This window comes from Pan paniscus, chromosome 22 (genome assembly GCF_029289425.2).
Source record: "Pan paniscus chromosome 22, NHGRI_mPanPan1-v2.0_pri, whole genome shotgun sequence".
In the NCBI taxonomy this organism is placed as follows: domain Eukaryota; kingdom Metazoa; phylum Chordata; class Mammalia; order Primates; family Hominidae; genus Pan; species Pan paniscus.
The window spans coordinates 17,232,732-17,254,272 of NC_073271.2; the positions used below are offsets into that span (position 1 = coordinate 17,232,732).

The 21,541-nt window shown below is 37.2% G+C and overlaps 1 long non-coding RNA gene across 14 annotated transcripts in view; it reads right to left on the reverse strand.

Moving 5' to 3' along the window:
- LOC129394953 (uncharacterized) overlaps nt 1–21,541 on the reverse strand; it is a 215,865-nt gene that overhangs the window by 180,782 nt on the left and 13,542 nt on the right. For 10 of the 14 annotated variants that reach the window (XR_008622386.2, XR_008622389.2, XR_008622387.2 and 7 more), the window contains exons 2-4: nt 17,745–17,797; nt 13,289–13,380; nt 13,064–13,193 (exon numbers count right to left, since the gene is read on the reverse strand). This is a non-coding gene — a long non-coding RNA (uncharacterized LOC129394953). The other 4 variants (XR_008622384.2, XR_008622382.2, XR_008622390.2 and 1 more) reach the window with 4 other exon arrangements.

The window sequence follows — 21,541 nt, forward strand, 5'->3', positions numbered from 1 at the left end:
TATTTGTTATCATTGTAATTTTTTAAGAATATCAAGAATCTAAGACTGCTTAGACTTCTAAAGTTTTATGCTGCATGTTCTTTGAGTTTGTTTGTATGGACTCTTTTGGCAGTTGTATGACAGCTTTCATGCCCTTCTCAGAATATTTTTAAATCCTTATAATAAACTTCTAAGAAAAAACCTACAAATACGTTGAAATAAAGACACATAATAATTTATAAATTTTTTTGTTATACTAATATGAGTGTCTCACTCTTAAGTACATTAATATGTTTTAGCAAGATGCAGTCTAGTAATCATGATTGCAAAGTAGTGATGAATGTAATTACATGTATATACAATATCTCTAATGGGATAGTACAAGGAAAATATGTATGATTTTCATTGGTAACAAAGTACTCCAAATACCACTGTGATCTGTTATCCTCAGTTATGATTGAAATAAAAAAGATGTTAAATTTCAGTTGAAGACTGGAGAAGGCAAATGCATAATGTTTTTATTATTTTCCCATCTGAGTTTACGAACTCATGCAGGCGTACCTGGAAGATATTGCAGATTCAGTGCCAGACCATCTCGGTAAAGCAAATATCTCACTAAAGCAAATCACACAAATCTTTTGGTTCCTGGTGCAAATAGAACTCATGTATACAATATATAGTAGTCTAATAAGTGTACAATGGCATATGTCTAAAAATGTATATACCTTAATTTAGAATATTTTATTCATACAAATTATTTAATAATCATGTGAGCCTTCAATGAGTCTTTTGTTGTTGTAGTTGTTGTTGTTGATGGAGTGTGTCAACATAGATGGCTACTGACTGATCAAGGTGATGTGCTGAAGGTAGGGGTGGCTGTGACAATTTCTTAAAGTAACACAAAAATGATGTTTATCAGATCAATTGACTCTTCCTTTTAGGAAAGATTTGTCTGTGGCACACAATACTGTTTGATAGCATTTTACCCATGGAAGAACTTTCAAAATTGGAATCAATCTTTGCAAATCCTGCCTCTGCTTTATCAACTACATTATGGACTATTCTTAATCCTTTGTTGTCATTTTAACAATGTTCACAGCGTCTTTACCAGGAATAGATTCTGTCTCAAGAAACCACTTTCTTTGCTCATCCATAAGAAGCAATTCCTCATGTGTTCAAGTTTTAGAACGAGATTGCAGCAATTCCTTCACATCTTCAGGCTACACTGTCAATTCTAGTTCTTTTGCTATTTCTACCACATCTGCTGTTAATCCCTCTACTGAAGTTTTGAAGCCCTCAAAGTCATCCAAGAGGGTTGTGATCAACTTCATCCAAACTCCTGAAAATATCAATATGAATCTATCTCCCATGAATCACTAATGTTCTGAATGGTGTCTAGAATGGTGAATATTTTCCAGGAGGTTTTCAATTTACTTTTCCACAATCCATCAGAGGAATCACAATCTATGGCAGCTATAGTCTTACAAAATAAGACTTGAACAGAGAAATTACTCCTTGGTCACGGGCTGCAGAATGGATGTTGTGTTAGCAGGTATAAAAACAACAATCTCCTTGTACATTTCCATTAGAGCTCTTGGGTGACCAGGGACATTGTCAATGAGCTGTATAATTTTGAAAGGAATCTTTTTTCTGAACAGTAGGTTTCAACTGTGGACTTAAAACATTCAGTAAAGCATGTTGTAAACAGATGTACTGTCATTCAGCCTTTGTTTCATTTCTAGAACACAGGATATGTAAATTTAGCATAATTCTGAAGGTCCCTAGGATTATTGGAAAGGTCAATGAGCATTAGCTTCAACTTAAAGTCAGCAGTTGCATTAATCCCCACCAAAAGAATCAGTCTATTCTTTGAAGCCAGGCATTGAATTCTCTTCTGTAGCTATGAAAGTCCTAGGTAGCATCCTCTTCTAATAGAAGATTATTTTCATCTACATTGAAAATATGTTGTTTAGAATAGTCACTTTTTATCAATTATCTTACTAAATATTTGTAATAACTTTCTACAATTTCCACATCAGCACTTGCTGTTTCATCTTGCCCTTTTATGATATGTAGACAACTTATTTTCTTAAACCTCATTAACTGATCTTTGCTGGCTTCCAGCTTTTTTTTCTGCAGCTTTCTCGCCTCTCGCAGCCTTCACAAACTGAAAAGAGTTAGGGTCTTGCTCTGGATTAGGCTTTAGCTTAAAGGAATGCTGTGATTTGTCTGATCTTTTATCCAGACCACTAAAACTTTCTCAATATCAGCAATAAGGCTGTTTTGCTTTTTGATCATTTACATGTTAGTGAAATAGCGCTTCTAATTTTCTTCAAGGACTTTTCCTTTGCATTTACAAATTGGCTGTTTCACACAAGAGCCTTGGCTATCAGCCTGCCTTGGCTTTAGACATGCCTTCCTCACTAAGCTTTATTATCATTTCTAGTTTTTTATTTAAAGTGAGAGGTGTGTCCTTGCCTTTCACTTGAACACTTCGAGGCCGTGGTATGGTTATCAATTGACCCAGTTTTAATATTGTTGTGTGCCTCAGGGAATACAGTAGTTTGAAGAGAAGGAGAGTGATGGAGGATATGACAGTTAGTAGAGCAGGCAGAACTCACACATTTATCGATTAAATGTGCCATATTATATACACACAGTCTGTGGAGCCTCCTCCCTCCCAAATTATAATAAAGCATCAAAGTTCGCTGATCATAGTTTATCATAACAGGTGATTTTCATAATGAAAATGTTTGAGCTATTACAGGAATTATCAAAATGTGGCGCAGAGACATGAAGTGAGCATACGCTGTAGGAAAAATGTCACCAACAGACTAGCTCAATACAGAGTTCCCACAACCCTTCAATTTTCAAGGAAAAAAAAAAAAAAAGAAAGAGGAAAGAAAAAATCCCACAATAACTTCAAAGGGTAATAAGGCTAAGTTCATTAAAACAAGATATGCCTATATTGTATTCATAAAACTATTTTTAATATATAATAGAATTATGTAATTCATAAAACTCTTGAATGACTTGAGACTCCAGATTAAGATTCCCTGTCTAATGAAAATGTGTATTTCTTGAAATGCTACTCATTTGCAAGAGTAGAAGATACTGTGTTTAAAAATTTAGCAACAATGATCGATATCATAGAATATCTGGCTATATATATATCCACAGGAATTTTATGAAAGAATACAAGATAGTAGAAATAAAATTCATACAAATTTTCCTACTGTGAGTGAATCAGGGAGACTTCTCTTTCCCTACAAAATGGTGTTTGCTTTTAAAATAGGTATCTTGGGAACCGTAGCTATTTCACAGAAGAAAGATCTGAAACAGTCTAGTGCTTAGGTTTCCAGAGTTGGCTGCAAAACAGCTCTCTTGAAAGCTTCTGATAGAATCCAGAGATAAAGAGCCAAAGGTAACAGAGAGGTCTGCCAGAAGAGTTTATAGAATTGAAAGTATTTGTAGAGAAGTGTCCCTAAGGTCATTGATAAAAACTAGAGGATAGTCCACTGAGATAAGAAACTACCAAGCATAAGAGAATAAAAAATTTCTGCTGAGAAATACCGAGCTAATCCATCAACTTTATTTTTTTTTAGTCCTTTTCCATTTCACTTTTCTTCAATACAGTCTTTGTTTTGACACTGTAGAAAGGTTTTCACAAACAGTTAGTAATGGAAAAATAAAACAATCCTTAAATTTACTTTCTAAGACAAGTTTATGCGCTACAAAAGAAGGTAGAAAGTTGACAATTTTTACTATATTTGGGCTAACTATAAGCAAGTAGAGTTTACAAAACCATGGTGGGGATTTATGTAGTTGGTTCAACTAAGTGGAATTCTGGCTTTTAGTGGAGAAAAAAGTAGAGGATACATCAGACAACCAAAATTTATTTCTAGGAGAAGTATGGTGGTTCATGCCTATAATCCCAACACTTTGGAAGGCCAATGAGGGCAGATGGCTTGAGTCCAGGAGTTTGAGACTATCACGTGCAACATGGTAAAACCCTTCCTCTACAAAAAAATATAAAAAATTAGCCAGGCATGGTAGTGTATGCCTATAGTCCCATCTACTCGGGAGGCTGAGGCAGGAGACTCACCTGAGCCTAAGAGTTTGAGGCTACAGTGAGCCATGATCATGCCACTGCACTCCAGCCTAGGTGACAGACTGTGACCTCATCTCAAAAAAATAAAACACAAAATTTATTTCTCTCATCCAAAAAATATGGCTTCATACAATATAACTCATTTAATAAAAGTTTATACATTAAAACTACTTTCTACTTAGATAGGATGGATTATAGAATTGTGAGGGAAAGAATCAATATTTCTTGATCACTAATGTTTACCAGATATTTTACTTGGTGTAAACAAATGTACCATAAAAACTAATTGCTGAAGAATGATAGAAAAGACACTTTAGATACTTAAGAATCATAGAAAAGTCACTTTAGATGTTTGCCCCTAATATTCTTGGATCACTGGACACCACCTACCAAAAATAAAAACCTCAGACTATAACTCTGCTTAGGACTCCAGGAATCCCCAAAGTTAGAAATTTCTCATAAAAATCCTACTGTTTGATGGCCTATAGATCTCTGACCTAATTGGTTTTTTTATCATGCTATTGACTCTTCAGTTGCTTCTATTCTGTATTAATTCATCTGCAGCAATCTGCTATGTGAAGAGTGTTTCTGTTGTTTTAACATCACTGAACTATACTTGATCTCTGACAACCTAAGAGAAATTAGTCACTCTGCAGCCACAGCTTTGAGCTCGCCACCATCTTTGCCCATTTCTGTATCTCTGGGTTTACTTCTCTCTTCAGAGCATAGGAAAACAGATTCCCTTTACCATGCTTGACTAGTGTAGGAAAACATTAGAAAGCAGAAGGTCTTACCACGCAGTTACACAGGTGTTACAGATCTTACTATGAAGTATTCTTTCCAGGATTCCCAAGGTAAGAATGTCGACAGGTTCAGGAACAACCTTATACTCTATCCAGAATGGCTGCTTCATGCTAGCATGCGGGCCCTCTGCTGAGTCTAGCTCCCTACCCCAGCATTCTTTCTCATTAATAGGCAAATTTTCTCTGAGGCAGCTCATTGTCTTTTCCTGTAATCCACAATTTTATGGCATTTTATTCCCACCATCATTCTGTCAGATGTTTGTTTGTTTGTTTTGAGATAGAGTCTCACTCTTCTGCAAGATCTTGGTTTGCCCAGGCTGGATCTTGGCTCACTGCAACCTCTGCCTCCTGGATTCAAGCGATTCTCCTGCCTCAACCTCCCGAGTAACTGAGATAAGAGGCGTTCCTCACCATGCCTGGCTATTTTTTTTTTTTTTTGTATTTTTAGTAGAGATGGGGTTTCACGATGTTGGCCAGGCTGGTCTCGAACTCCTGACCTCAAGTGATCCGCCTGGTTCGGCCTCCCAAAATGCTGGGATTACAGGCATGAGCCACCGCACCCAGCCATCAGATGGGTTCTGAGTCTCTCTTTTCCATATTTCATGAGGACCTGTGACTAAATCTGGGAGGGTTGGGGTTAGATACAAGCCTAAAAATTATTACACATTTTATAATAAGGAGTTTGTGCTTGTCCAGAAAAATATTTGGTAATTCTTAGGAGGCAGACTAATGACATTGGCCAGCTTAACCAATTTATCTCAAACTCAGGGCAACCTGTTCCACAGTCCCTGACACACACATCATTTCACCAAAGTTCTTGCTATAACTCAGTGTTGTTCTTTAGAATTGTCATCTTATGTTTAATAATTTAAAAGATTGAAATCAAATAAGAAATGGCAAAATTTGAGCAAATAAGTTAGATGTAAATCCCCAAATACAGATACCATCATTCCAAATGTCATCAGCATCATAACAATTAATTGACTAAAAAGAAAAATACGTGCAATGTTTTTCTTTGTAACCTCAGCACACGGACTAACACTATCAAATAAACTCAGACTGAGAATCTTTTTTCCTGAGTTAAAATCAACATAATTTTGCTTTTAATTTTGGAAACTCAGGAGAAAAATGACCTTCCTTATTCATCCTGACTCTTTATCAAACTGTTCGATCTCTTTTCAATATTTTGTGGTAGGCTGGTAGTTATATTCATGGTCTCTGGAAACCACAATCAAACCTTATCCAAATTCCACGTCAACTACTGACTGAATGATTTGAGATGAAGTATTTAATATCTTTACCTTCACTCTCTTTTTTTTTTTTTTTTGAGACAGAGTCTCACTCTGTCACCTAGGCTGGAGTGCAGTGGTGCGATCTTGGCTCACTGCAACCTCCACCTCCCAGGTTTAAACGATTCTCCTGCCTCAGCCTCCTGAGTAGCTGGGATTACAGTCAAGCACCACCACACTCAGCTAATTTTTGTATTTCTAGTAGAGATAGGGTTTTGTCAAGTTGGTCAGGCTGGTCTCGAACTCCTGGCCTCAAGTGATCTGCCCACCTCGGCCTCCCAAAGTGCTGGGATTATAGGCGTGAGTCACTGTGCCCAGCCAAGTCTTGTTTTTGAAGAAAGAAGATGATATTTATCATCCCATTACTGGGTATATACCCAGAGGAGTATAAATCATTCTACTATAAAGACACATGCACACATATGTTTATTGAAGCACTATTTACAATAGCAAAGACAGGGAACCAACCCAAATGCCCATCAATGATACACTGGATAAAGAAAATGTGGTACATATACATCATGGAATACTATGCAGCCATAAAAAAGGAATGATATTATGTCCTTTGCAGGGACATGGATGAAGCTGGAAACCATCATCCTCAGGAAATTAACACAGGGACCAAGCACCACATGTTCTCCCTCATAAGTGGGAGTTGAACGATGAGAATGCATGGATATGAGGAGGGGAACATCACACACCAGGGCCTGTTGGGGAGTGGGGATTGAGGTGAAGGAACTTAGAGGATGAGTCAATAGGTGCAGTAAACCACCATGGCACACATATACCTATGTAACAGCATAACAGGTGTATACCCCTGCACATTCTGCATGTGTCTCCCCTAACTTAAAATAAATGTTTGGGGCTGGGCTTGGTGGCCCACGCCTGTAATCTCACCACTTTGGGAAGCTGAGGCAGGTTGATCGCAAGGTCAGGAAATCGAGACCATCCTGGCTAATACGGTGAAACCCTGTCTCTACTAAAAATTAGCCCAGCGTGGTGGTAGGCGCCTTAGTTCCAGCTACTTTGGAGGCTGAGGCAGCAGAATGGCGGGAACCTGGGAGGCGGAGCTTGCAGTGAGCCGAGATCGCACCACTGCACTCCAGCCTGGGCATCAGAGCGAGACTCCGTCTCAAAAAAAAAAAGAAAGAAAGAAAGAAAGGAGAGATGACCAGAAATCTATAAATAAGAGCAAAAAAGAAGGAGAGATGGGTAGTAAAATCTGATGAGAAATGTTTGAAAGCAGTGATGGGGAGGAGAGTAGGGAACTTGAGGGGTCAGATAGGTGGAATAATAAATTTGCAGAAATGAGGAGCAGAAAAGGAATTGTTCACTTTCAGGTTTAGTTTTTCAAAAACTTCAGGTGAAAACCATGATCTCAGGTGAAAGCCAAGTATCATTGGAACAAAAATGCGAGGGAAAGATGAGGGGAGATTTTTTTGGCTAAAAACATGTCACTATTTAATAGCAAATCATGCGATTTAAAAATACAATGGAAGAATTTCAGAATTTGGGGTGAAAGTCAATGGGGTCAGGTTAAGCAATTTAAAGATCCACGTAGATATGTGTTTCCAGGAAATGAAGCATAACAGAATTTCATGGTGTTTTATGATACCCGATAGGCAAAAACAAAGGACATAATCAGATTTTTCTTCATGCCTTCTAAGGCTGATTGTCATGGTGACATTGTGGGAAGAAGAAAGAGGCTTTTGCTGGAAACACGGAGAATGTATTGGTTCCATCTAATCTTTATCGTTTTCTCCATCACAAGTGTTGAAGAAGTCAAAAGGGTGTGCGGAGTTATAGGATTTCCGCTATGGTACCAACAAATTCAAACAATAAAATCTTGGGAAGCATTCAACCTTCCATGTAAGATAGCATTCCAGTTTACTAGCAAATCTTACCAGAGTTTATTTTCTATGTGGATGAAGAGCCTAATAAAAGTCCCAATTAGCTTGGCATTCACTTCTGTGAAATAAGCAATGCGTATGTACATAATTAGATGTTAGACTAGAGAAATTACTGGAATCATGTATATGATTCCATTGCTAAAGATTTGTTACAGAGATGAGGTTTTTGCCTTTATATTTTATCTAGCAGAAAGGTTGAGTAGGTAATTATTTTAAAAAATGGATCTATTCAATTAACGGATTAGAATGAAAAGCTGTTAAAGAAGATAGTGATGCAATTGGTTTCTAACCCACTAAATGGAAACTTGAGGAAATAAAAAATTTTTAATCATTTAATTTATCACATAACTTTCTTTATTTTCCTATAATTTAAAAGCCTCATTTTCCCTATATTTACTTTTTAAAAATTATCTACTGATTAAATCAATCTGACTCTTCCTCTAAATTTCAATTATTAGATGTTTATACAGTAAGCATATCCATTGTATATTTCACATGATCAATTAAAAAGTCTACTATAAAATAAAAGGTTTTGAATTAAGGAACTTTTAAAAGAGGAACATTGTACAGTAGCCTTGGAATAAAAGTGTTGTAGTATCTTAAAATTAATTAATCATTTGAAACAGTCCCTATAAATAATATAAAAATGGATATGTTTTATTAATATCCAGGAATGAATCTCAATAAATCATTTCTAAAACTTAATGGTAAAAGAACAAAAAACTGAATAACAATTATTCTGGCTTTATAAATAACGGACATTTTCAAGTCACTTTCTATTTGCCTCTGAAAATCAACCCACAGTGAGATTTTGGTTGGCAATGTGGAATCACCAGGCAGCCTCTCCTATACTTCCAAGACAAAAAATGAGGTTATTTAACAGGTAACCCTTCAGCAAATTTAATCTGCGTGACCACTATATTTCACCTGATTTCTATTTTTAATAAGTGTGTGTTTGCCTGATTAGCTTGTTTATCTAATAAGAGAAGGTCTTAACCACCTTTAAGTAAAAAACATTTAGAAATAGCTCAAGTGGGACATCTGAAATGTACAAGAAAATTAGGTTCATATCAAAAGAGTAAGTGTACTAGGCATCTTCTGTGTGCTTTATTATAGAAGTTTGTGTTCTATGTTTGTAAATCAGATTCACTGCTAGCTGTGAAAAAAATTTAAAAAGAAATAAACATTTTGATATTTATACTCTTTAAAACAGATTTTAGGGAGAATTTGAAGATGATCATGAAGATTTTATTTACTTAATTAACTAAATATGCTCACTTGTGGTTAACAAAAATATAATTTATTTCATCTTGAACAAGAGATATAAACCCATTAAACTTAAAACTGCTGAGAAAAAATTCCATTGTTGATTTTTTAAGAGATTGAATGTCTTCAGCGTTAGACTTGATTGACATGTGGGTAGGTTGATATTGTACTAATTTTCCATGGCTGAAATGCCATCAACTCAATAAAATCACACTTACAAGAACTGCTGAGTCATTTGTTGGTAATTCAATCAAAATTTCAAAAGTGATTCCCTGATTTAGATGGGGAAAATTGTTTAGAATATGTGTCAATGAATTATAAAGCTTCTGTCCGGTATATGCACTTTAGATTCAAGTGTAACTGTTTGAACTAAGAGAAAACTTTTGCCCCAAAACTGATAGCTTATCGGTAAGGTTTGGGGGATAAGCTCATGAATTGAAGTGCTATTTGGAAATTTTTAAACAACTCTGGCTCAGTTTGGAGCTTCTTGAACCTGTTTAACTTTTGATCACATAGAGGTCACTAATGTATATTTCTTATTTTTAAAAAATCCTCCAATTCTCACATACCAGATTATTAAATACCTTAAAGTTTCTTAGATTCTTAAATACTGTCATTTTTCAATGAAATTACTGGTAAGTACCTTTACTCTCATTGAATTAATAAAAACCTATCAATGATTAATATAAACCCTAAAACCACGTCATTGCTAAAAAGGTTACATTTTGAACAGTAAAAGCTATATTTATCCCTGCATCTTACGTAGTTGATTTTGAGTTCTACAACGTTATGTTGCAAACCAATCATGAGTTGTACCTACCCATGCGTTCTAAGCTTATCTCTTCTATATCCCACCTTATTCTTTATATACTATCAATTCGAATTTATTATAATGTCCAGAATCAATCTGATGCAGGATTTTTTGCTCCTTCATTCAGCTAATATCTGGGTTCTTGTCTCATGACCAGGAAAAATTAGGCCCACAGACAATTGAAAGGTGAGGAGAACAGAATTTATTAAAAGAAAGCTCTCAGGAAAAAAGAGGGGGTCTTGCCAGCAGACTCCCACCTCACAGAGTGAATGCCAGGCCACCACACATGAGCAGAAGATGCCAGGCTCCTCCCCATTGCATAAGGCACAAATTCCTGTGGTTCCACCCCATTCTCCCAGTGCACAGGTGGGCCCTTAGTCTGAGCTGTTCCACATTGATTTATTTCACTTACTGTGCATGTGTTAAGGGACAGAATTTTTCACCAAGGGCATATTTAGGCAAGACCCTATGCAGGTTCTCTTATCTGCCTCCTGCCTCTATCATTCCCCCCTCTAAAGAAGTACATCTAACTTCTGTTAGAATAAGGATAAGGATGAAGACTGATCTTAACTGCTTCCTGCTGAAAGGGGGCACTGTTTGGGGAAAACAGCTGTCAGAGCTCCCTCAGAGGCCTAAGCAAGGGTCCCTGGCAAAAGAAGCCATTGTCTGAGGCTCTGGTTGCATGACTGCTTGGAGTTTTATGGCCTGAAGGCAAGAAAAGACAAACCGGGTCATTAAAAAACATGTATCAAAATAAAACAAGGGAGTGCAGTGGCTCACGCGTGTAATCCTAACACTTTGCGAGTCCAAGGCGGGCAGATCACTTGAGGTCAGGAGCTCAAGAACACCCTGGCCAACATGATGAAACCCGGTCTCTACTAAAAAAAATACAAAAAATTAGCCAGCCATGGTGGCATGCACCCGTAATCCCAGCTACTCGGGAGGTTGAGGCAGGAGAATCGCTGAGACCTGGAAGGAGGAGGTTGCAGTGAGCTGAGATCGCACCACTGCACTCCAGCCTGGGTGACAGAGTGAGACTCCCATCTCTAAAAGAAAAAAAATTAAACAAGATCAAGGTAAAGACTGCTTGAAAATCTTGAGAACTTTTACCAGTTTGCACAGAGAGAGAGAGTCCAAGAGCCCAACTGATTAAAAAACACTTTTACCCTTTTTGCCAGCAGGTCAGTCTTCTGGGTTCCCTTCCCATGAGCCCAATCCTAAGTCAACCTGTTTAATGTTTGGGAAATTAACTTTTCCCAGTTTGGAGGATGCATCTGAGGGGAGTGTCCCATAGTACAGAGACACAATTACCTATCTGTGAAGAGAGAACTGAGGAGGAGAAACTAAAAAAGAAGGCTTTTTTTTTCCCAAGGAGTCCCAGGGGTTCAGGATGCATTTGAAAGTGGTACAGACTGAAGATGGATGGCTACTCATGTAGAAAGAGGGGAATGAGGCAACTCAGGTTGCCTTCTCTTCCTAGTGAATACCTGGGGTATGTGAGAAAGTGAGGCACCCTTCTTTCTTTTTTCTGTCCTTACATCTCTGAGTTCTGGCAACTGCGACAAGGGTTTCACCCATGGGTGTCAAAGCAGCTTTCATCCATGTTAACAGGGGAGCTTAGGAGATGGGAATATCTGCTCTTACCCATGTACACCCTATCTCCTCTGTTGTCAGTAGCCTTTGAGTTCCCTAGATCTTATTTATGCCACGGATACTAGCATGAACTTTATCCATGAAACAGGAAGCTTGGCTCAATCGGCAGGAATTAGTCATACTCACCTATGTTGTACATTTTAACTTCTGTTATCATCTGCCTCTGGATCCCTCAGATGCAAGTTTTTTTCCTAGGGCTTTGATCTGAAGCTAGGAATTGAGTTTGAGACAAAAATATGTCTCAGGGGGTTGCATGGACTCCTTAACATAAGCCAAATGCTGAGATGAGGCTGTGGAATTGAGTTGTGCTCCAACAAGGGAGAGAAAAGGATGTCTTGTGACATGCCCAGGTAACTGGTGGCTGTAGTTATGCTTGCTAAGATTTGGGTGCATGGGGCTTTGCTTTGGTTAGTTCCCTTGGTCTTACTTTCCCAAAAAAGAAACCTCTGGGTGATGGGCACCTTATTTATTCCCATTACCTGACTGGATTTGCAGAATAATTGCTCAGAATTAAAATATTGATCCAAAGTTTTACATTACCTATCCCTTTTGTTCCTTGTGAGCTGCAGCCAGAGATCACTGGTTGGCTCACAGAAATTAGCAGGGTTAGTCCAAAATGTAGACAATAACTTTAAAACAGCTAATGAGTCTAGAATTTAATGACAAATATATAATAAGTTTTGAAACATAATTTCTTTCTCCAGTCTTCATCTTTGTTAAAAACAAATCATGATAGGACTAAGCTGTTTGCAAAATAAACTTTAGTCCTATACTTGGCCTGATTATTTGCATAGAGTGTAGCAAGAGTAATTATTTAGACAGAGGCTTTTTAAATTGGCTTTGATGGAATGCTGTTCCACAAGGAATCTCAGATAGGACTTACTGAAGCTGAAACCACCTATGGGTTTTTACCCTCGAATACCTGTGAATTGGTAAACTCCACTCTTCTTGAGGTCCCAAGAACATGGGGTTCCTGGACCTGTTAGAAAGTGACATGCTTTACTCACCACAGGTTAGGAACCCTGCATGGGGACTGTGTAGACAAGGTATGAGGCCAGTTTTCCCAAAGGGGTTTTATCAGCTCTGTAAATTGAGCTTGGTTCCTTAAAGGGAAGTATATCCTCCCAGTCAAAGCCTTGGTAAAACAACCAGTTTCTCCAATTGCATCCTGTTGCAAATGAAAATGGATTCTTACTGTACTGATGCAAACAATTATACTGCCATAAGTTAGGAATACTTACAACTAGTTTCCAAATTCTGTAGATGCCAGGCAGACAGAGAGAGACAAACATGCTCCAAATTTTGTTCATAGGAGTATAGCTTGCTCAATTATTAAACGCTGTAAATAGCTCAAAATAAATTTCATTGACTCTGAAAAAGAAAATAAGGATCAGCAATGTTCCAAGCAAGTGTCAAAAAGATTACTTCAGTTTTATATTAGTTTAGTCTGTTTAGTTAACTCTTACTTTGCTTGATATTTGTGAACATTTCAGCTCTTCATGAGTCCTGTACGTTTTTCCTTTATTCCAATGTCACAATCTCCAAAGCTGTCAGAAGCCTGCGTTTGAGAGCACGTGTCAAAATTATATAGCTGATTATAAATCATCTTTTAAAGAGGATAAAAATAAGACAACAATTTTCTGTGGATAACAAAATGTCTAAAATAGTTACAGTCAGAAACATGATTGACAAATTTGAGTATCTCCGTGGTTTACAATAACTTAACGTAACAACCTGCTACGAGAGATCGAGACCATCCTGGCTAAAATGGTGAAACCCCGCCTCTACTAAAAATGCAAAAAATTAGCTGGGCTTTGTGGCAGGGCGCCTGTAGTCCCAGCTACTCGGGAGGCTGAGGCAGCAGAATCGCTTGCACCCGGGAGATGGAGGTTGCAGTGTTAAATATGAATTCTAAATTTCTCTTCAAAGAATTAATATGTCCGTATGTGCAATTTTTTGCCTTCTACTTTTAAACTTAACTTCCTCGTAAAGCAACCTTTTTCGATTACCTACTCCACCCTGACTCATTCCGATCACCTGATCACCTGCTCCACCATAACTCATTCCGGTTACCTGCTACCTGCTCCACCCTGTCTCATTATTCTCCACCCTGTATAACCATTTTTTTCCCGCCAAAGCACTCACTCCGTCGCTCTCTTTAAATTAGCCAATCGGAATTAGTTTAGCCTGTGTGGTCTAACCTTAGCCAATAGGGGAAGGACACAGCAGCAGGGGCCACATGCATCAGGGATAAGAACTCCTTCCCCTCCCTTGTTCAGGTGTGCATGCACCATTGCTCCATCTGTGAGGGCTCACCCTTCTATAGAAGTACCTTGCCTTGCTGAAAATCAAAAAGAACACTTTATATTAGGAGGATATCTCTTTTGCGGCACCGAAACTTTATATATAACAGCAGTGAGCCGAGATTGCGCCACTGCACTCCAGCCTGGCACAGAGAGAGACCCCATCTCAAAAAAAAAAAAAAAAAAAAGACAGGGTTGGACAGAGGCCAGCCTTCTCAGTGCCGATTTCCTCATGTAATACTTTCTCTTGTATCCTCAGGTAGGTCACTTTAGCCTAAATCTCCTAAGTGGTACATATTATTTTGTTATAATTCTAATTTGATGTTTAATAAAATTTTATTATTTACATTTTTTGCTATGTAGCTCATTTTTAGATAATTAAATTATTAAACTAAGGACTCCATTTTTATCCATATATGACCAAAATATTTCCTGTACAAAGCTATATGCATAATAACAATTTATCACTTGAATGCATAAAGTTTACCAACAAAAAATCAGGTACGACAAATCCACATGGTTATATCATTGAAAAAAAGCTTTTCTGTAGTTCTAAACAAACATTCCATTGTAACAGGAATGCAAATAGTTGACATTGTGGGCAAAAACATTTTTGTATAAAATATGTTATGTTATCTTTCCATGAATTTTATTAATGTATTTTCCTCACTATTTATATTTTCCAAGACTTTACTAAACACAGTTTCTACGTTATAAAACGAAAACGTCTATTTTCAGTTGCAATTTTTTAAACAAAAATATATATAGGCTTCCAAAAAAAATCAGTTAGCTTTTATTTCACCTCTATCCTTGTGGAACTGATAAGAACATAGTAATTCTAATATTTTATGAACCAGAATATTTGAGAAACAACTGGTCCTCCATGTGTAAGCAGAAATCCTTCAGGGATATTGAGTTCATCCACCAACATGATTGGAATACAACTGATAAATCCTCATGGAAAATAAATGTGTTGTAGTCTCTGAAATATACTAAAAGTTGTAGAAGATACTGAGTTAGCATCAAAGTAGTCACAATCTATTTGGGAAGCCAACATGTACTAACCTGGGACAAAAGTTTTAGGTAAAATAGAATGCAAAATTTGAAACATAAAGAGATATAACATCGAAGGAAATAGTGATTGAATAGATTATTGTACCATATATACTCTCTCATAGTAGACTTATACATTCCCACCCACTATCGTACAACTTTTTCAGACATTCTGTGGGAAGAAATTATGCACTTATCTCAGTGGTTTTTAGCTTTTTATCATGCAGTGTGCTTTGATCAATGGAATGTGAGTGAATGTGATATTTATGTCAGAACAGACTTTTAAATATGACTGCGCGGTCTGACTCAGCCCTTCTCTTAGTTCTGTATTTTTCCAGGACAGAATACCATGTTCCAGATAGGGGCTGCTTCATTCATTCCAAGAATGGGAAGACACGGGGGAACAGAGCTGAGCGGCACAGCTGCCAACTTGTCATCCTTATTGTACCATGAGTGAGACATAAGTGTTGTTGTAAAATGCTGATATTTTCAGACTGTTGTAATCGCAGGACTCATACAGAAGTTAATACAACAGTAAGAGTGCTACCATAGCACATATAAAATCAATAGGTGTGACTGCCTTTGGGCTGACTGATGGGCAGTGTGAAAACCCTGAACAAAGTTTAGACAAATGACAATCCATGTATTCAAGCCAAAATATTTGATAAGACTGTTGCCTATCATAAAAATACGTAATGGATGTCATGAATTTGTGTTCCTAGATTTGTTACTGGCTGTGTTTGCTATGATACCACAGGAAGGAGACAGGTTTGTAAAAAAGTTAAGCTGTGGGCAGTCAGAGATGAAAGAGACAAGAAGACAATCCACACAATTCAGGACTTGTACATTTGAAAGATGCACTCAACTCCAATCAGTAAGAAGTAAACTTGAGAAAAGACATGAGCCACAAAAGCCAATGAAGACAAACTCTGGGACAACCATCAAATCAAGGCAGCGGTGGTGAGAGGTCATCAAGCTCCTTGCTAAGATTTCCCATTTACTTATGATCAAGGGAAAGAGACCAGATATGTGGTCCCAAAGAAGCCTGTTAAGATCACCATACCTATCACAAAGTTTAGACAAGAGATGTCATATGTCTCAAAAAGAACTGTGGGTGTGACTATTGGCATAAGGAGCTGACTAAAATCAAATAGCTAAAAGCCAACAAGGTTTTGCAAGGTATATATTTTCAAAAATGCTATAAGCCTAGTTTAAAAGGGACTATCATTAGAAGGCAAAACAATCCTTAGGCCCTCAATTTCCTAATGGCAGAAAACAGGCAAAGTTGCTCACCTGCCATGACTGACATATGCTCCATATGCCTTTCTGATATGGCCAAGGAAGGTGAGGAAAAAAGAAGACCTCTCAGAGAGAAGAAATAAAGTTTTGAGAAACAAGGATGGGTAATCAACAGGCAGGGATTGGGACTGGAGTCCAATCAGGAAACATTTCCTACATTCGGAGATTGCAGACTTTTAATTGTCACAGGGGGATTAATTGCAAAGGAGCAGTGACTTTGAGTATCATTTCTTCTTCCTCTATTTGACTGGGAATGTTTATTTTAGTATCCCTGTTTCACAATCAAATATTGGGAATAGATAGAGAATACACTTATATTATTATTTCATGTTTCCAGATCAAAAAGAGCTGCATCTGCACCCGATTGAGATAATGAGCTACAGGACCTCACATATAATGTCTTGATTGAAAGAGCTATTTGCTTTATTCCTAGGGAAGTATTGGGTGTATTTTTCATGCAGGGAGAAATCAATTATGTGCCATCAAGAGCACAGATAGGGGTAATTGGCATTATTATTTGAATATTGATTCTCTCTTCTTTAAGAGTATTACATAATAGTATCTCCCAGAAAGTGAAGTATACTTTACTACTGCAATTTGATTAAATTACTCGTTTGGGAGTGAAATAAGAGTAGACCTGCCATTTAACAGGACAGTTCAGCAGGATCTTTGGGTGCAACTATGTAATATATTTCAAGCATTTGCCTTAAGAGCAATAGGTCCCAGAGAGTAGTCAGTCCTAGATTGTGTTCTGGAACTAGAAGATACATGGAGACAATCAGTCCAGTCAAATCCAGCCTAATCCAGTAGACCGCAGTTAACCCAGAGTTAACCTCTAACTTACCTTCAGTCAATACATATATAAACACATAGAGTTTTTTTACTATAACAAAAATGAATGCTTCCTTTTACAGTAAAGAAAAAAATAATCAGGAACAATTTGGTAGAGCAGGTGAAACCTAAGCCATATTGTGAAGAATCGTCATCTAAATAAGAAGGAAATGAAGCAAAATATATTTGAAGCAAAAATAAGAGCAATTGCAAAGGCAAGGGACTAGGTATAAAGTTGGCCTGTTCGAGACAAAATACAGAAATAATTCTGATTAGAGAGCCAACCGCATAAGGGAGAACAAAAAGAAATAGATTAAAATGCTAAGTAAGTTGGTAAGATTCACAATCTTGGGGCTTTATGAAACGCACAGTAATATAGCATAGCCAGCCTATATTATATTCATATGTTTCTAGCTTCTGTAGTCTTATGACTTACTGTGGTGGGATGTGTTTTCCTCTTAGAGTGCTCTTAATTGTCGCAGATACGATCTAGAAAAGGAAGCATATTTCCACTGTTTTCACGTTCATATTGCAATTTGTTAGTACCTGTTCAAATCTGAATTTGTTAATGTGAAATCTTTTAAGCTTTCATTGACTCTGAGTTCATGTGCTTGGAAACTGGTGTCATTATTGATCTGAACATAGAAAAAACAGTAATGAAGTGGCAGAAAGCAATATTACAGTTATCTCCAGCATTTAACTAGATTTTTACACCTCAATTTAAGTATATATTAGTTTGTGTAACTGTAGTAGTAGTATCTTATTCAGTAAGAGAATAGCACTGTCAGCTACTGAGAAAGGCTATATTTGAACTATGTGACCTAAGACACATAGTCCAGAGGGGAGAGAAATCAGTGACATTTCTTTCCATCTTAATGTCACCAGAGCCAAAGTTTGGGGGACAAGAGTTTATTTCAAAATGACAGGTGAACATTGTAGCAATTTTTCCTTCTCCTTTTCTGAGAAATAACTTTCAGTACAGTTACATTGTTTAATAATAATGTAATAATACTTATAGATAGTAAGTAGCCTACAATAGAGAATTGTATGTTCGTTTTTATTTAACCTGTAAACTCTCTATGCCTTTGACCATTGAACTCATCTTCTAAAACATGCAAATTTATCTATTGCTACAAAGAGGAGTTTTAATATGGACAGACATTAAAGTATTTGACAATGTGGCTCATTGCAACAATTCAGTGATTCATTGATTCAATTTACTTATTTTTTTTATCTCCAACTGAGTGGCATCAGTTCTCTAGATTAAGATGTTACTTTACAGAAAAATGAGCTGTTTATATTTTCCTTTTCTGTCCAACTGTAAATCTGAGATTGGCTTAGCAAACTACATTTGAAAACTAACAATGCTACTTTAAGCCTCATATAGATATTTACATATATATGAACTAAAAAGTAATTTTTAGAGTACTTATCTAGGCAGTGAGTGTTAAAAATATACTGCATTGGTTTAATGTGCTTAGTAATATAATTTAGGATTTTCATTGTGTAATACTACAATAGACAAAATGCATTTAGATTTCCAGGAGCCCCCTTCAAATGCTTGTTCCTGACTCAAAAAGAGATATTTCCAGAGAGCTAGCCATGCAACTCAGAAAATTCCTTCCTACATCTTCCTGATACCTGCCTGCTCCTCTTACCATTTATCCTGATCCTGTTCCGTGGAGGAAATATGTGAAATTCCAGTATTATAATTTCTATTTAGTGTTTGGATGCTTACATATCTTTAAATTAATACCTTATTAAAACACATATCAGATATTTTAGTACCAACAAAGACTACCCTTGACCAAACTCTGCCAAGCTCCTGTAAGCCCTCTAGACTTTAACCTTAGGATCGATGATTATTGAGCCTGCATTGCTCAACTGTAGCAAGAATCTTGGCTGGGTGTGGTGGCTCACTCCTGTAATCCCAACACTTTAGGAGGCCAAGGCAGGAAGATTGCTTAAGCCCAGAATTTAAATAAGAGCCTAGGCAACAAAATGAGACCCTGTCTTAAAAACAATATAAAAAATTAGCAGGGCATGGTGACACACAACCTATAGTCTCAGTTACTTGCAAGGTTGAGGTGGGAGAATCCCTTGAGCCCAAGATTTCAAGGCTGCAGTGAACTATGATTGTGCCACTGTATTCCAGTCTGGGTGACAGAGCGAGACCCTATCTCAAAAAAAAAAAAAAAAAAAAAAAAAGTTTAGGAAACTTCACCACCCTTGATACCTGATCACTTTCAGTATATGATCAAAGTTCTCATCCCCCACTACTTCCTGAGCGTTTTCTGATCATCCTGCCCTGCCTTCAGCAAAGAATCCACCTAATTGGTAGAGCCAGAGTCTCCCCTTAGGCATAATGTTTCTGCTTATAAATATTTGATCCACCAACCCTGACCCACTTGGCTATGAATCCCCACTCTTCCTATTATATTCAGATTTGGGCCCAGTTCTAAACTGAGGTCCCTTTTCCCTATCACAATAGCTCTGAGTAAATCTGACTTCACCACTTTGACTACTGTCCAGCTCTGATTTTCTTTAACAGGACTTATCAAGTGCTATTTAGAACTTTCAGACATTTTCCTTGCTTGTAAGATATATGCCATCCTCCATATAATCTTACTAAAATAAATTATTTAATGATATTTGTTAGAGCAAAGTAAGGATGACTTTATTCAGGACCATCATGATAAGTGTACGGACCACCGCAACAGAATCTTGCAGTGCAGGAAGAAGATTGGGTTCAACTTAGAATGTAGCATGGGCAAGTGGGAATTTATAGCAAGGAGCAGGGTAAGGGTCAGTGGATACAAAATTACTAAGAAACTTAACAGAATTTTTGCTGAAGACAGGCCGGAGTGATTAGACATTACTTAGGGGACAGTGGAGGATGAGAAACTTGATCAGATATCAAGGATTAGTGTTCTTGCTAAACTGACTTAGCTGGGTTCTTGCTAAAACTGGATTTTACAGATGGGCCTAACATAAGAGTGAGAAGGCTGCCTGAAGTTTGGCCAAGCAAAGAATTTATATCAACCTGAAATGTCCTGTACAGCCTTGTCTTTGTATCTTTCGTTAGATGTATTCCATGCCACACATCGAGTGGTCCTTTGGGTCTTCTTTTCGTTCCTGGAAATTTTCACATATCACAGAGTCTCCAACTGCTGGAACATTACAGGTCCACCACACTTTGTCTCACTAATATTGCCTCAATCTTTATTTCTCAAAACCCATGTCACTTTTTCTATGAAACTTTTACTCAAGTTTCAGACTAATTTAGGTAACCTTATTACATACACTCTCAGCAAAAAATATCTTGGCTCAGAAAATGATAACCCTAAATATGGTGCTTTGACATGCTAAGTACTTTGGAATAAAGAAAATTGAAAGACCTCAGAAATAAGCCTCAGGATCAGCAGCTCTCTCTAAGCTTCTCCTGTCTCCCCATCTCTCTGATTTTTTTTTTCCATAGAAGTAGGAGGGGTTCTCTCTGAACACTACCTTATCTGACTGAGGAAACTTCTTTCCAAAAGAAATGCAATTTTCTGAAGACCTCTTCCTATGTATCTCATCAAATAACCAGAAAAGGTTAACCAGTGGTGAAGAGAAGAAACTGGAAATTATCATCATGACCAGATAGGCTTTTCCTCTATTTTTCTGAGGGTAATTCCTAGAGATTACCTGGAAGAATGTATCTGCATAATAAGATAACCTTGGTTCACAAAGTAGTTCTGCCCCTCATATTCCTGTAACTTGTCTGAAGCTGCTATTTGTCCTTTGGCCCCATTCAGCATCCAAAGAGAAATTGTTTACAAACCATTGTCTGGTCTTTTGGTTCATTCATTTACAATCTCCCCACTTTCCTCACCCCAATGAAAAGGGTATTTAAGTGTCAATTATCTGGTCCTTCCCTGAGTTTGCAACTTCTTTATGTGGCCATCATGCTTATACATGTTAATAAATTTGTTATGCTTTTCTGTTGTTAACCTGACTTTTGTTAGAGAAGCGTTGGCTGTGACCCTTATAATGAAGAGAAAAGGGATCATTCTCTTTCTGAGCATAGACAGTACATCTTCCTAATGTTTATATTTTAATCGTAATTAATTTGTTTATTTATGTTTAACAATATAATAAAGCATAGTATGCTTGTCAATTTCTTCTTATTTTTTTATATCTGGGAAGAATTGCAGGCATCATTAATTCATCTGGAAGTAGTTACCTAAGTTG